The sequence below is a fragment of the Rattus norvegicus genome, chromosome 19 (genome assembly GCF_036323735.1).
Source record: "Rattus norvegicus strain BN/NHsdMcwi chromosome 19, GRCr8, whole genome shotgun sequence".
Classification (NCBI taxonomy): domain Eukaryota; kingdom Metazoa; phylum Chordata; class Mammalia; order Rodentia; family Muridae; genus Rattus; species Rattus norvegicus.
The window spans coordinates 36247262-36263543 of record NC_086037.1 but is presented as its reverse complement, the minus strand read 5'-3'; positions in this window follow the sequence as shown (position 1 = coordinate 36263543).

Here is a 16282-nt window from a genome sequence, read left to right as displayed (position 1 = left end):
ATTTCCATTCAAACCACCACAGCCTTCTTCTGTCCTGAAAGGACAAAATGTGTATGTTCTCTCTCTCTCTTTTTTTACATATTTATGTAGTTTATGTACATGAGTACTTTGTCTGCGTGTGCATCGGCATACCAGAAGATGGTATCAGGAAGGCGTGAGCTGCCATGTGGGTGCTCGGAATTGAACTCACACCTTCAGAAGATCAGAGAGTACTCTTAACCACTGAGCCATCTCTCCAGTCCCCCAATATCTATGTTCTGGCATTCAGATGCTTTTCCTGGGAGCAAGTTTAACACTTTGTTTCAGAGGGCGGGGCATAGAGAAGCTCCATAAGTAGTTCAGGCTTCTCTGGAACTCATGGTCCTCCTGTCTCTGCCTCCCAAGTTCTGGGGTGGTAGGGTGTGCCCTCACATCTGGGTTCATATTGAGGTGTTTACAGTCTCATTGACTCTCCCTGGCCTACGGTCTGGTTGTGCTAGATCCTTCCAGAGCTACTTATTTAGGAGAAAGGAAAAGGGTAGAGCAGATCCTGAGCACTGTCTTTACACAGAGACAGGACAGAGCATAAAGAAAGTTATAGCTGCAGCTGTTCCCTTTCTGCTGAAATTGGGGGAAGTGGGCAGTTCTGCAGTCCAGCCTTCCACCAAGGCAGAGGCAGGGTGGGATTTTCCATCCCCTCACCTGCCCTTACTTATTTGTTCATAGACTTATTTGATTATCGTATCTTATTTGTTTAAAGACCCACTTAGTAGAAACATAGAAGCCACTTCCCTTCCATTTTTTAATCTTGTTTAGGAGCCAAAATTTATTAACATTTGTATTTGTTTCCTAAAGCTACCGTGAAAACCACAAACTGAGCTATATAAACAACAGAATCTCTTTATCTCTGGACTTTCAGAGCATGGGCAGTGCTGTTCCTTTTGAAGGCCCTAGAGGATAATCCAGCCCCTGGCTCTCCTTTATATCATAGTTATTGGTATCCCTGGGCTTGTAGATGCTCCCCTACAATCTCTCCTTCCTTGTCACACAGCCATCCCACTAAGCTCTCTTGTCCTCTAGGGTCACCCTTGTCACACAGGTTGCCCTTGAACTTTCTATATAAAGAGGGTTAGCCTAAAATCACTTTGAGTGCTGGGATTACCAAGAATGTAGCCACCATCCTTGTCTTTCATGTTTTTCTTATAAAGATAAAATTAATTGGACTTAGGGTCCACTCAATCTACCATGACCCCATTTTAACTAATTATACCCACGAAGGCCTACTTTTAAACAATATTGTTGTTATAAAAACATAAAAAATAAAAAAGTATGGTTGTCTTTTATCCTGCTAGGTCCACACTGTGGTGCCCCAAGATATCTGCTAGATATCTTGGTGGAATCACATCCCAACTCCGCCACGGCCCATTGTCTCTTGTTGCTGCACACTTTCCTACACTCAAACCGTCACCTAAAAGAACACACAAAACAGTAATCTTAGATCTAATTGATAAGATATAATTGCCCACTTAAACATACAAAGCCCGGTACCATCCATCCCTTAGGAACATTAGTAACAACCTGTAAATACACAGAGCAGAATCTTAACATCACCTGCCATGGCTTCTCTCCCTCCCCTCTCTCCCTTTCTTTCTGTCCTAGTCTCCTCCTCTTCCTTCAAACTTCTCTTCTGCCCATCCTTCCTTCTTATCCAATGACAGGCCTCCTTCTATCTTGTGCCTGCCTCACCTGTGACATCACCCTACACAATACCACATTTTGAGGCCTCCATTTGGTTTGGGCTGCATTGATATCTCTCTTCTAATAATGCTTTTGTAAGTTTCCTCACCAGTAAAATGAGCACCTTCTTTGAGGATTAAAGACAACTGTTCGTGTAAGGTGATGAGAACAGTGCTTTTCTCATATCGAGCCCTCGCAGATGCCAGCCCTCGCAGGGCTTTGTTGTTCCCTCAAGACGCCCCAGTTCTCTCTGTCTCTGCAGTCTCCGAAGACTGAGAATGGCATGGCTGCTATCAGGGCATGTGTAATCTGAAGCGAGGGGCTAACTATCTGTGTAAGGTGGAGTGACTGGGGACTTGCTGGTGCCACCAGAGTGTCACAGACACCTATAGTCACCAGCAAAGAACTATGATGAGGAAGGTGGAGGAGGGGATGTTTGGAAATTTGTAAGTGTATTATAAGGATCCTTATCTGTGCACACTATGTGCATACACCTCTGAACAACAGCAGCCTATTTGCAAACTAAGACCCCATCTGTCTCAAGGTGCACTCACAGCCCTCTCTGAATTATAGAATATCTTCTCCCCTTAAAGACCTGATGGACTTTAAACTCATGAAACTTAGACAGATTCTATTACTAATATATCTGCATAGAAGGTCAGGAGGGCCAGCCCAGCCTAAATTGATTTTTGGGAACATGTAAGGCAAAGCATGTCTTCTGAGTGAACTTTTAGGGAAAAATCCCTCTTTATCATCTTATGCTTATATGTAATTGGGTATGCACATGATTTAAATCAGATGAGTTATGGGAAAGGACATACACAGTGAGCAAAGACCTACATAATTCAAGCTTATCAATCAAAATAGAGAAATGCCATGGTAGCAGGGAGGTTGGTCTTCCAGAGACAGGAAGGAGGCCCTGGCGTTGTCTTTGTGCCTGATTAATAAAGGCGACAAGGTGCAGCCCTCCCTCCAAGAGTCGAGAGTAGACTGTACTGGGTGAACTGTATTTTATCAGAAGGGTGTGCCCAGTAGGTGGATTTTCTGGGAACCAAATGTGACATAGACAGGTAGCCTGATAATGTTCTAAAAATGAGGGATATAGAGACCCTAGAAGAAGGGTGGGGTAGTCATGTCCAATGGCTACTGTAACAAATAGCCCCCCCTGTACTCATTTCTTGCACTTTGCAAGAGTTCTGGTTAGGTTTGTTTGTTTGTTTTTTGTCAATTTGTCACAAGCCTGGAATATCCAGGAATAGATAACTTTAGTTGGGAAAGTGTCTCTATCAGATTGGCTTGTAGAGAAGTCTGTGGTGCATTTCTGGACTGATGACTGATATGGGAGAGCCCAGATCATTGTGGGTAGTGCCACCCCTGGGTTGTATAAGAAAGAAGACTGGGCAAGTCATGAGGCACAGGTCAGTAAGCAGCATTCCCCTATGACTTCTGTTGGAGCTGCTGCCTTGGCTTCCTTCGATGGTAGGCTGTGATTGGGATGTGCAAGCCAAATAAACCTTTCCTCTCCAAGTTGCTTTTAGGCATGGTCTTTATCGGAAATGGGCCCACAGGGCTGGGTTACTTCTGGAAGTTTCAAAGGAGAGTTCTTTGTTTCTTTCATGTCCTAGAGGCTACCTGGCTTTTGGCCATAGGGCTTTGACCTCCTTCCAAGCCAGCTAAGCAGCATCTTCCCACGTTCCTTCGAGCGTTCCTTCGAGAATCGCATCTTTTCTTTGTCTCTTTTGACAACATTGGGCCCCACAAGACAATCCAGGCTCACCCTCTCAGGGTCCTTCATCACCTCACCTGAGTCCCTGTTGCACTGTAAGAGAACACATTGATGGTGTAGGATGTTGGGAGGGGAACGTATTTATAGTGGACTACAGGGGACTGCTGGAGACCAAACTAAGGCTGGAGTGTAAGGCTATAGGGAGGTCCTACTGTCTAGACCAAGGGAGGGGACTATGTACTATTCTCCCAAAAAGTGGGCAGCAGGTTGATGAGAAAACACTTGGTTGTTGGTCCATTTGGAGAGTAGCAATTATGTGACCACACACAAACAATACTCATTTTCCTTCATTTTTCTCTACTTTTTGACATAACTCCAGAAGAGCTGGAAATTTTATCTAGCAAATACCAAAGGTGCGCTGGGTGATGGCTTTTATTACGTGACTGAAAAATACAAGCTGTCTAAAGCACCTGCTTGATTATCCTGAGACAGAAGAAAATGAATCAGAGTCCACAAGAGACTTGGAAGTCACAGAGGGAGAGAAAAGGAAACTGGCCTTTGCTTCTGTGTTCTCAACTCCAGCATGATGGATAAACAGGCTGCATCTGGAGTTTAGGGCTTCTGGCATCATCACTGGGCCCAAAACCCCCAAAGGTGAAAAAAGACCTCATCTCTCTTTTTCCCTTTAGTTAATGCCTGGCTCACTTGACCTAAGGAGTGCCTTTTTGGAGATGAAAGCCGTGTGCCTTTGGGAGTTAGAATGCAAGTCTATTTTAAGTTCCCTCCTCTGGCAATGTCAAGGCTGCCTAGTTTTTGTACCTGGAAGCCACCAGTAGCAAACAATGCAGATGGATATGACCTACAGCGCACAGTAACTGAAGGAGGAGAGGTCACTGTGTACGAAGGTTATGTGGGCCTCAGAACCCAGTGAATGTGACCCCTGCTGATGACCTTCTATTGGTCTGCCTTTGCCAGAAGTAGGCACGAGTGGCTGAGCCATCCTGACTTGTCACTAGTGGGCACAGTAATGAAGCCTGGAATTAATCTGTATGATGAACTAAGAGTCCCAGGTATTCACACTTCTATACTTCTTCTCTGTTATCCCCACTGGGGAGCGTGCTGCCAGGAGCCCTGCAAGCTGGAACATTAATGGTGAAGATTGTGGTCAGAAGTCAGACCCACCCTGGTTTGACTTTTCATTAGCCAACTAATACTTCTGTGACCTTGGGCAACATAATGTCCGTTAGAGCCTCAGTTCTCTCTCCTGTTAAATAAAGGTGACGAGGGAGCCTGTAGCAGCAACTGATACAGTGCCACCAATCAGTAGGTCCCAAATATGTAACTGCTGCTGCTCTCATCAGAACATGTCCTAAACTAGAGAGGACAACTTAGGGGATGTCTACAAAAGGTGTAAGCATGCACAGCAAGAATACAGAAGGAGGGGTTGGGGATTTAGCTCAGTGGTAGAGCGCTTGCCTAGCAAGCACAAGGCCCTGGGTTCGGTCCCCAGCTCCGAAAAAAAGAAAAGAAAAAAAAAAGAATACAGAAGGAGACAGAAGATAGTTTAGCAGCAGGGGTCACATTCACTGGGTTCTGAGGCCCACATAACCTTGGTACACAGTGACCTCTCCTCCTTCAGTTGCTGTGCGCTGTAGGTCATATCCATCTGCATTGTTTGCTACTGGTGGCTTCCAGGTACAAAAACTAGGTAGCCTTGACATTGCCAGAGGAGAGAACTAAACAAAAGAAACATTTGAAACAATACTGATGGAATTCTCACAAATTAACATCTCCATTAATGACTCCAGGATGCCCAGAGAACATCAAGTCAGATGAACTGTTCACAAATGCTACTCTGTGGCATATCACTTTCAAACTGTACAAGAAACATAACTTTAAAAATCTTGGTTCTGTGTGTGTCTGTGTGTCAGTAGATATAGCCTTTATATGCACCTCTGAAATGGCCCCCAGGCTATCTGGCATAAACAACCTTGCATGTACTGATCTGGGTTTGGATCTGAAGGCCCATGTTCCTCACTCTGATGGTACTTTTGAGTCCTGGGAGAAGGACCTTTTCTGCCTAGGCAAGCCTGTGAAGTTTGGAAGCAGAGACTGAAGAAAACAAGGCATAGCTGCAAGAAGCATCGAAAACCAGAGAAACACAGAACCAGGGAACACAGGCTCTGTGGTAACTGAGCAGAGAGAAGCAGTGGTCTACAAACTGCTGGACGAACGCTAAACATAATTAATTCAGAGGAGCTCAATGACCTAGGAGAGAATACAGACAGTCAAGCAAACAGTCAAGAAAGACATAACAATAAAACCGAAATATCAACAGAGAAGAAAAATAAAATACCAAATAAGCACAAATTCCAGAACTGAATAGGACCAGAATATCATAATTATTGAAAATTAAAACACCAAACAGACAAGCAAAAAGCCCAGAGAATGTCAATAGAGTCAATCTGGCAGAAGACCATAAATTCAAAGGCAGAATGGGTCAAATGATGCAGATAAAAAAGAATCAGAAGAGTAATGAAGATAGAGTGGATAAGCTATGCATTATAGGAATTTAAGAAGAGAGCAAAGGACAGAAACAGTGAGTGAGAAGACTTCAGTTTAGGTGGGAACTTAGCACACAGAACCACAAAGCTCGAATATCTCCATTAGGACCACATATAACCAGTAGAACCACCATAGGACCAGTAGGAGTCCCATAGGACCAGCATGACCACCATAGGACCAGGAGTCCCACCATAGGACTAGCAGTCCCACCATAGGACTAGCATGACCACCATAGGACCAGGAGTCCCATCATAGGACTAGCAGAACCACCATAGGACCAGTAGAACCACAATAGGACCAGTAGAACCACCATAGGACCAGTAGGAGTCCCATAGGACCAGGATGACCACCATAGGACCAGCATGACCACCATAGGACCAGGAGTCCCACCATAGGACTAGCAGTCCCACCATAGGACTAGCATGACCACCATAGGACCAGGAGTCCCACCATAGGACTAGCAGAACCACCATAGGACCAGTAGAACCACAATAGGACCAGTAGAACCACCATAGGACCAGTAGGAGTCCCATAGGACCAGGATGACCACCATAGGACCAGCATGACCACCATAGGACCAGCAGTCCCACCATAGGACTAGCATGACCACCATAGGACCAGTAGGACCACCATAGGAAACCATGTTGCCATTAAATTGGCAGAAGTAAAAAACACAAGAAAATCTGAAAGCAGTAAGAGAAAGTGACATGGAAGGGGCAGCCTACACGAGACCATCAGTGTTTTGCTCATGCCCAGCCGGGGCAGATGGTATATTCAAAATGCTGAAAGGAGCTGAATATGGTGGTACACATCTGTAATCTAGCATCCAGGAGGTTGAGGCAGGAGGAGGGTGAGTTCGAGGCCACTGTGGGCCACATAAAGAGACCTTGTCTCAAAACCAATGCTTCACCAAATGCAGTCAAATAGGCATTCTGTGGTGGACAAAGATCGGCTTTTAAAAAAGAAATTTAGATTTCTTCTAAAAAAAGAAATAATGACTTCTGTCCCAGAGAACAGCTGAGGTTGGCTACCATGAGCCCTGCCTTCTGAGAAATGCTTCAGAGAAGTTCCCGAGAACTGCAACATGAGTGCAAGTGTAAATCATGTGGGCGAAGGTTAGAGTTTCGCTGCCTCACAGCAGTGTGACACTCAAGGCGACTATTCACAAAACAATCAGCTTTAACAAGTGTTGGTGTGAGTGCCGACAAAAGCTAACTTTCAACTTCATCATTGAAAGCATAAATTGGTAGAGCCATTATGGGAAGCAATATGGAATTTCTACAGAGAGTTATGAATAGTGTCACACCAGACGAAGACAAGGGAGAACATGCCGTGAGTAAAGTACTTGCCATGCAAGTGTCAAGACCTGAGCTTGGATCTCCATATGTCTAATATTCCTGCACTTCTATGATGAGTCGTGGAGACAGGAGAATTCCTGTAAGCTAGCATGCTAGCTAGCCTGGCATAGACAGTGGACAACATTAAGGACTTTATCTCAGACAAAGGGGAAAGAAATCCGAGTGTGTCCTTTGGCTTCCACATGCGTATATGTTGTGGCTCATGCCTGTCCACCTTCACACATGTGAATGCACACACACACATTATACACACTATTCATATACACAAAGATTATTAAAAATTACCATAAGGTCTAGCAAACCTCACACTGCATATGTCCCCCCAAAGAAATGTACTCAGTATTCCAAAGAGGGGTGGACGGCCCATGCACAGTGCAGCATTGGTGACAGCAGTCAAGATGAGAAATAACCTAAATTCCCACTAACAGATAAGAAGTGTGTCATGTGTTCAGTAGAATATTATCCAGCCCTTAAAAAGAAGGATAGCTTTCTATTTTAGTCAGCTTTCCAACTCTGTGGAAACACCAAGAGTGAATTATAAAGAGAGAAACCCATGGCTCCAGAAGTTCCTGTCCATGGTCTCCTACTTCTTGCCTTTCAGCCTGTCATGAGGCTCAGAGCATGACAGAAAATACAAAGGCAGATATGATCATGGAGAACACTGTGCTAAGTCGACAGAGCTAGAACCAGAGGACAAACATCACGTGATTTCACGTACTGATGTGCAGTATCTGAACAAGTCAACAGAATACAAGCAGAGAGTGGAATGGCAGCTGCTAGCACTGGGAGGGGAGGGAGGAAGGAGCTGCTGGTCAGAGTGTGCAGGCTTTGCTTTGTAGAATGAGTAAACTCGTCTTTTCCTATATGGCATGGTGCCTAGATGCTGTTGGCTTGAATGACTTTCGAAGGTTCACAGTGATAAGGTCTTTAAGGGTGATACCTAGTTAGATGTGGCCTGGGACCCCAGCCCTGTCTCTTTCTTTGCTTTCTCAATGCCATGAAGTGAGCATATTTCTGGTTTATACTCCCTGCCATGCTTAGATTTATCGCAGGCCTAAAAGCAAGAGGTGGGAGGTTCATGAGGTAAAACATCTCATCTTTATAATGATCTATTCCATGTATCGTCACAGTGGTGAAAAACTGACTAAAGAAGTTAAGAACACTGCATTGTCCATCGTGTACTTGGAACACACTGAGGATGGATATGTATTCTGACTCCACAAACCCAAAAGGTAATCGTTCAGTGTCATCATGTGTGTAAGGATAATGGATATACTTATTATTTCTCATCATGTGAATATCAAAATATCATACTATGTATTTATATGATTTTTGTGTTAAAAATTTTCCAAAGAAGATGTAAGAAAAAAGTTACGTTTTCTATTCAAAGAAAGTCCTACTTCTCAGAATCCATGGGTACAAAAAAAGAAAAAAAGAAAAAGAATTCTGCACTTGGTGCAATTACCTTTCAGAAGCAAAGGGGAAATGAAGAGTATTTTTATTTCCAGAAAAAAAGTTTCAGGAAATGTGTGGCTGGTAGATACGCCTTTCAAGAAATGTAAAAAAAAAAAAAGTTCTTCAGAGAAAAGGGAAGGGATATGACGTAGGTCATGAACTGAGCTCACAGGAGGAAAGGCAGGTAAGCAAAGATTAGGTCAGAGGAGGACAGAGGAAAGTAAATTAAGACAATTTCATTTTCTTTTAAACGTTTGTATTACATTTACTCATGGGGTGTGTGTGTTGGGTGGGGGAGGGTCGTGGTAGAAGTTGAAAGTTTTCTTCTATGTGGTTTTCAGGGACCAACTCAGGTCATCAGACTTGGTGGCGAGTGCTTTCATCCACTGAGGATTATTCTGTCTTGTCAGTTCTCACTTGATTTTCTTACTCGTAATTGATGCTGTAATTTGTTTGAATCAATAATAATGACTCACAGTTATTTATGCATGTATATTTCGACATGTCTTCACATTTATGGGTGTATATATAATTATTTATACTGTCATTCAAGGGAGATAAGTAAGCAGTGAATTTAGGGGTGAGAGGAGGAGTTAGGGTTACTTTGTCACTACCCCATGTTCTTATGCAACCCAGGAGGTGGTATAGGGTTGTCTCAAAGCTGCCGTGTACCCTGAAAACTGTAGGACAAAGGAAAAGTATAAAAGAACACATACATAAACCTAAGTATGTATTTGCTAAGAAAGGAGAAAATTGAACTACGTGAATGCAGAAAACTAGCAGAAGACAGAAACAAGAGAGAGGTAGGGACTCAGTAGAAAACAGGATAGAACACGTGCTGGATAGAACCAACTGTGCTCAAATCACTCTCAAGATTGATGTAAATATGGCCACTGACAGACAGACTTAGTGAGAAACCAGAATCCAAGACTCAGCTATGAATTGAACACAAGAAAAGCTAAATGTGCCTTACATCTATGTAAGCATTTGACCATAGATCTAAAGTAAATAGATGGACGAAGTGATACTAACACTAGTCAGCTGAAAGTGGGGCTAGGGATGCAGTTGGTGGAGTGCTTGCCTAGTGTGTACCCAGAGCCCTTGGGTTCAGTCCCCAGTATTTCATAGAACCACATGTGAGGGTACACACTTTGTAACCCAGCACTCAGAGATAGTCACAGAACCAACAATCAAAGTAATCCTCAGCTACGTAGTTTGGAGTAGCCTGGGCTTCACAAGACCCCACTTAAAAATATACATAAATAGGTCAATTAAATTTGGAATTTCAGAACAAAGAAAGTTGCAAGAACAAAGAAGGTTATGATGTAACATTAAAAGGAAACTTCCCCAACAAAATGTAATATGCTTGTATATGCACAAAACAGCAGAGCATCAAAGTATATGAGGCAGACGCTGGTTGAGTTTCAAGGAGAAAAGAAGGAATATGTTTAAGCAATTGGCAACTCCATCATCTCCATCAGAAATGCACCAACCTAGTAGGCGAAAGTCAATAAGGACATACTGGAGTTAACAGAAGCACTAGTCAAGTGGACACAATGGTCATCTCATAGAACAATTAATTCATGAAAAGCAGAATAGCCATTCTTGTCCAGCTCACATAGATCATTCTCAGCCATGTTAGCGTATCTAAGAGACAGAAGTCATGTGATGCCTATTCTCAGTTCATAACTAAATTACCTAGAAATCAGTTACAGAACGATAGCTGGGGATTTCCTATGTTGTTGGAGATTTAATAACATACATTTACCTTCCAGTTTCCATCTTTGCCCAGAGCTGACCCTGTTCCACAGCCTTCTGTGCTCTGATTCTGCTGAAAGAGAGCTGGTCTCCCAGGAATGCTGACACACCTGAGAGTGCAGGAGGGTCAAGTCACTGTCAAAGACAGCAAGACCAGCTAACACCAGAGATAAGCAGATAGCGAGAGGCAAGTGCAAGAACATAACCAACAGAAACCCAGGCTACTTGGCATCTTCAGAACTCAGTTCTCCCACCACAGCAAGTCCAGGATACCCCAACATACTGGAAAAGCAAGATTCTGATTTAAAATCACATCTCATGATGATTTAGACAACATTAAAAAGGACATAAATAACTCCCTTAAAGAAATACAAGAGAACACAGGTAAACAGGTGAAGGAATTGAACAAAACTATCCAGAATATAAAAATAGAAATAGAAACAATAAAGATATCACAAAGGGGGACAATCCTGGAGATAGAAAACCTAGGAAAGAGATCAGGAGTCATAGACACAAGCATCACCAACAGAATACAACAGATAGAAGAGAGAGTCACAGGGGCAGAAGGTACCATAAAAAACATTGACACAACAATCAACAATCAAATACATCTCTCTCTCTCTCTCTCTCTCTCTATATATATATATATATATATATACACACATATATATATATATATATATATATATATATATATATATATATATATGAAACGCAAAAAGCTCCTCACCCAAAATATCCAGGAAATCCAGGACACAATGAGAAGATCAAACCTAAGGATAATAGGTATAGAAGAGAGTGAAGACTCCCAACTTAAAGGGCCAGTAAATATCCCACAAAATTATAGAAGAAAATGTACCTAACCTAAAGAAAGAGATGCCCATAAGCACTCAAGAAGCCTACAGAACCCCACATAGATTGGACCAGAAAAGAAATTCCTCGCATCGCATAATAGTCAAAACACCAAATACACTAAACAAAGAAAGAATATTAAACCAGTAAGAGAAAAAGATCAAGTAACATATAAAGGCAGACCTATCAGAATTACACTAGACTTCTGAACAGAGACTGAAAGCTAGAAGATCTTGGAAAAATATCATACACACCCTAAGAGAACATAAATGCCAGCCCAGGCTACTATACCCAGCAAAACTCTCAAGTACCATGGATGGAGAAACCAAGATATTCTATGACAAAACCAAATTTACACAATATCTTTCCACAAATCCAGCCCTACAAAGGATAATAGATAGAAAACTCCAACACTAGGAGGGAAGCTACACCCTAGAAAAAGCAAGAAAATAATCTTCTTTCAACTAACCCAGAATAAAATAGCCACACAAACATAATTGCACCTCTAACAATAAAAATAATAAGAAACAACAATCATTGGTCCCTAATATCTCTCAACATCAATGGACTTAATTCCCCCAATAAAAAGACATAGACTAACAGACTGGATATGTAAACAGGACCCAGCATTTTGCTGCATTCAGGAAGTGAACCTCAATGACAAAGACAGACACTTCCTCAGAGTAAAAGGCTGGGAAGAAAGTTTCCAAGCAAATGGTCCCAAGAAACAAGCAGGAGTAGCCATTTTAATATCAAATAAAATTGACTTTCAATCAAAAGTTATCAAAAAAGATAAGGCAGGACACTACATACTCGTCAAAGGAAAACATTCATCAAGGTGAGCTCTCAATTCTGAATATCTATGCTCCAAATACAAGGGCACCCACATTCATAAAAGAAACTTTACTAAACCTCAAAGCACACATTGCACCTCACTCAATAATAGTGGAAAACTTTAACACCCCACTCTCCTCAATGGACATATCATGGAAACAGAAACTAAACAGAGACATAATGAAACTGAAAGAAGTTATGAACTAAATGGATTTAACAGATATCTATAGAACATTTCATCTTAAAACAAAAGAATATACCCTCTTCTCAGCACCTCATGGTACCTTCTCCAAAATTGACCATATAATCAGTCACAAAACAGGCGTCAACAGATACAAGATGATAGAAATAACCCCATGCATCCTATCAGATCACTATGGATTAAGACTGGTCTTCAATAACAACAAAAACAACAGAAAGCCCACATACACATGGAAGCCGAACAACGCTCTACTCAATGATAACTTTGTCGAGGAAGAAATAAAGAAAGAAATTAAAGCCTTTTTAGAATTTAATGACAAGGGGTTGGGGATTTAGCTCAGTGGTAGAGCACTTGCCTAGAAAGCGCAAGGCCCTGGGTTCGGTCCTCAGCTCCGGAAAACAAAGAAAGAAAAAAAATAGAATTTAATGACAATGAAGGCACAACAAACCCAAACTTATGGGGTACAATGAAAGCTGTGCTAAGAAGAAAACTCATAGCTCTGAGGGCCTCCAAAAAAGAAACTGGAGAGAGCATATACTAGCAGCTTGACAGCACACGTAAGAGCTCCAGAACAAAAAGAAGCAAATACACCCAAGAGGAGTAGGTGACAGGAAATAATCAAACTCAGGGCTGAAATCAACCAAGTACAAACAGGAAGAACTATGTAAAGAATCAACAAAACCAGGAGCTGGTTCTTTGAGAAAATCAACAACATAGATAAACCCTTAGCCAGACTAACTAGAGGGCAGAGAGATATTATCCAAATTAACAAAATCAGTAATGAAAAGGGAGACATAACAACACAAACTGAGGAAATAAAAAAAATCATTAAATCCTACTGCAAGAGCCTATACTCAACAAAACTGGGAAATCTGGATGAACTGGGCAGTTTTCTAGACAAATACCAGGTACCAAAGTTAAATCAGGATCAGATAAACCATCCAAACAGTTCCATAATTCCTAAAGAAATAGAAGTAGTCATTAAAAGTCTCTGAAGCAAAAAAAGTCCAGAACCAGATGGGCTTAGTGCTGAATTCTATCAGACCTTCATAGAAGACCTAATACCAATACTGTCCAAACTATTCCACAAAATAGAAACAGAAGGAACACTACCCAATTCCTTCTATGAGGCCACAATTACACTTATACCTAAGCCACATAAAGACTCAACAAAAAAAGAGAACTTCAGATCAAATGTTGATGCCAAAATACTCAATAAGTTTCTTGCAAACTGAATCCAAGAACACATCAAAGCAAACATCTGTCATGATCAAGGAGGCTTCATCCTAGGGATGCAGGGATGGTTCAACATACAGAAATCCATCAATGTAATCCACTATATAAACAAACTCAAAAGAAAAAAAACCACATGATTATCTCATTAGATGCTGAGAAAGCATTTGACAAAATTCAACACCCCTTCATGATAAAAGTCTTGGAAAAATCAGGAATTCAAGGCCCATAACTAAACATAGTAAAAGTAATATACAGCAAACCAGTAGCCAACATTAAACTAAATGGGAAGAAACTTGAATCAATCCCACTAAAATCAGGGACTAGACAAGGCTACCCACTCTCTCCCTACCTAATCAATATAGTACTCAAAGTCCTAGCTAGAGCAATCAGACAATAAAATGAAAGGAGGTCAAAGGGATACAAATCGGAAAGGAAGAAGTCAAACTATCACTATTTGCAGATGATATGATAGTGTACTTAAGTGACCCCAAAAATTCCATCAGAAAACTCCTACAGCTAATAAACAACTTCAGAAAAGTGGCTGGGGGGTGGGTTGGGGATTTAGCTCAGTGGTAGAGCGCTTGCCTAGCAAGCACAAGGCCCTGGGTTCGGTCCTCAGCTCCGAAAAACAAAAAAACAAAAACACACACATACACAAAAATTAACTCAAACAAATCATTAGCCTTCCTCTACTCAAAGGATAAACAGGTTGAGAAAGAAATTAGGAAAGTGAAACCCTTCACAATAGTCACAAATAATATAAAATACCTTGGTGTAACTCTAACCAAGCAAGTGAAAGATCTGTATGGTAAGAACTTCAAGTCTCTGAAGAATGAAATTGAAAATGATCTCAGAAGATGGAAAGATCTTCCATGCTCATGGATTGGCAGGATTAATATTATAAAAATGGCCATCTTGCCAAAAGTAATCTACAGATTCAATGCAATACCCATCAAAATTCCAACTCAATTCTTCACAGAGTTAGAAAGAGCAATTCTCAAATTCATTTGGAATAACAAAAAACCCAGGATAGCAAAAAACTATCCTCAACAACAAAAGAACTTCAGGGGGAATCACCATCCCTGACCACAAGCTGTATTACAGAACAATAGTGATTAAAAACTGTGTGCTATTGGTATAGAGATAGGCAGGTAGATCAATGGAATAGATTTGAAGACCTAGAAATGAAACCACACACCTATGGTCACTTGACCTTTGCAAAGAAGCTAAAACCATCCAGTGGAAAAAGACTGCTTTTTCAAGAAATGGTGTTGGTTCACCTGGATGCCAGCATGTATAAGAATGCAAATAAATTTATTCTTATGGCTTCTTACAAAGCTCAAGTCCAAGTGGATCTTGGACCTCCACATAAAACCAGATACACTGAAAGCAATAGAAGAGAAAGTGGGTAAGAGCCTCAAACATGTGGGCACAGGGGAAAATTTCCTGAACAGAACACCAATGGTTTATGCTCTAAGATCAAGAATTGATAAATGGGACCTCATAAAATTGCAAAGCTTCTGTAAGGCAAAGGACATAAAATGGCAACCAACAGATTGGGAAAAGATCTTTACCAATCCTATATCCGTAGAGGGCTAATATCCAATATATACAAAGAACTCAAGAAGTTATACTCCAGAAAATCAAATAACCCTTTTAAAAAATGGGCTTCAGAGCTAAACAAAGAATGCTCAACTGAGGAATATCGAATGTCTGAGAAGAACCTAAAGAAATGTTCAACATCTTTAGTCATCAGGGAAATGCAAATCAAAAGAACTCCGAGATTCCACCTCACACAAGTTAGAATGGCTAAGTTAAAAAACTCAAGTGATAGCAGATGTTGGTGAGGATGTGGAGAAAGAGGAATACTCCTCCATTGTTGGTGGGATTGCAAGCTGGTACAACCATTCTGGAAATCAGTCTGGCGGTTCCTCAGAAAATTGGACATAGTAGTACCTGAGGACACAGCAATACCACTCCTGGGCATATAGCCAAAAGATGCTCCAACGTATAACAAGGACACATGCTCCTCTATGTTCATAGCAGCCTTATTTATAATAGCTAGAAGCTGGAAAGAACCCAGATATCCTTCAATAGAGGAATGGATACATTTACACAATGGAATACTACTCAGCTATTAAAAACAACGACTTCATGAAATTCTTAGGCAAATGGACGGAACTTGAAAATATCATCCTGAGTAAGGTAACCCAATCATAAAAGAATGCACATGGTATGTACTCACTGATAAGCAGATATTAGCCCAAAAGCTTGGAATACCAAAGATACAATTCACAGACCACATGAAGCTCAAGAAGGAAGGCCAAAATGTGGATGCTTCAGACCTTCTTAGAAGGGGGAACAAAAATACTCATAGGAGGAAACATGGAGACAAAGTATGGAGCAGAGACTGAAAGGCCATCCTGAGACTGCCCCACATGGGGATGCATCCTATATGTAGTCAACATTTGCGGATACCAAGAAGTGCATGCTGACAGGAGCCTGATATTTTGGTCTGGCGAGAAGCTCTGCCACAAACTTACAAATACAGAGGCAAATGCTCACAGCCAACCATTGAAC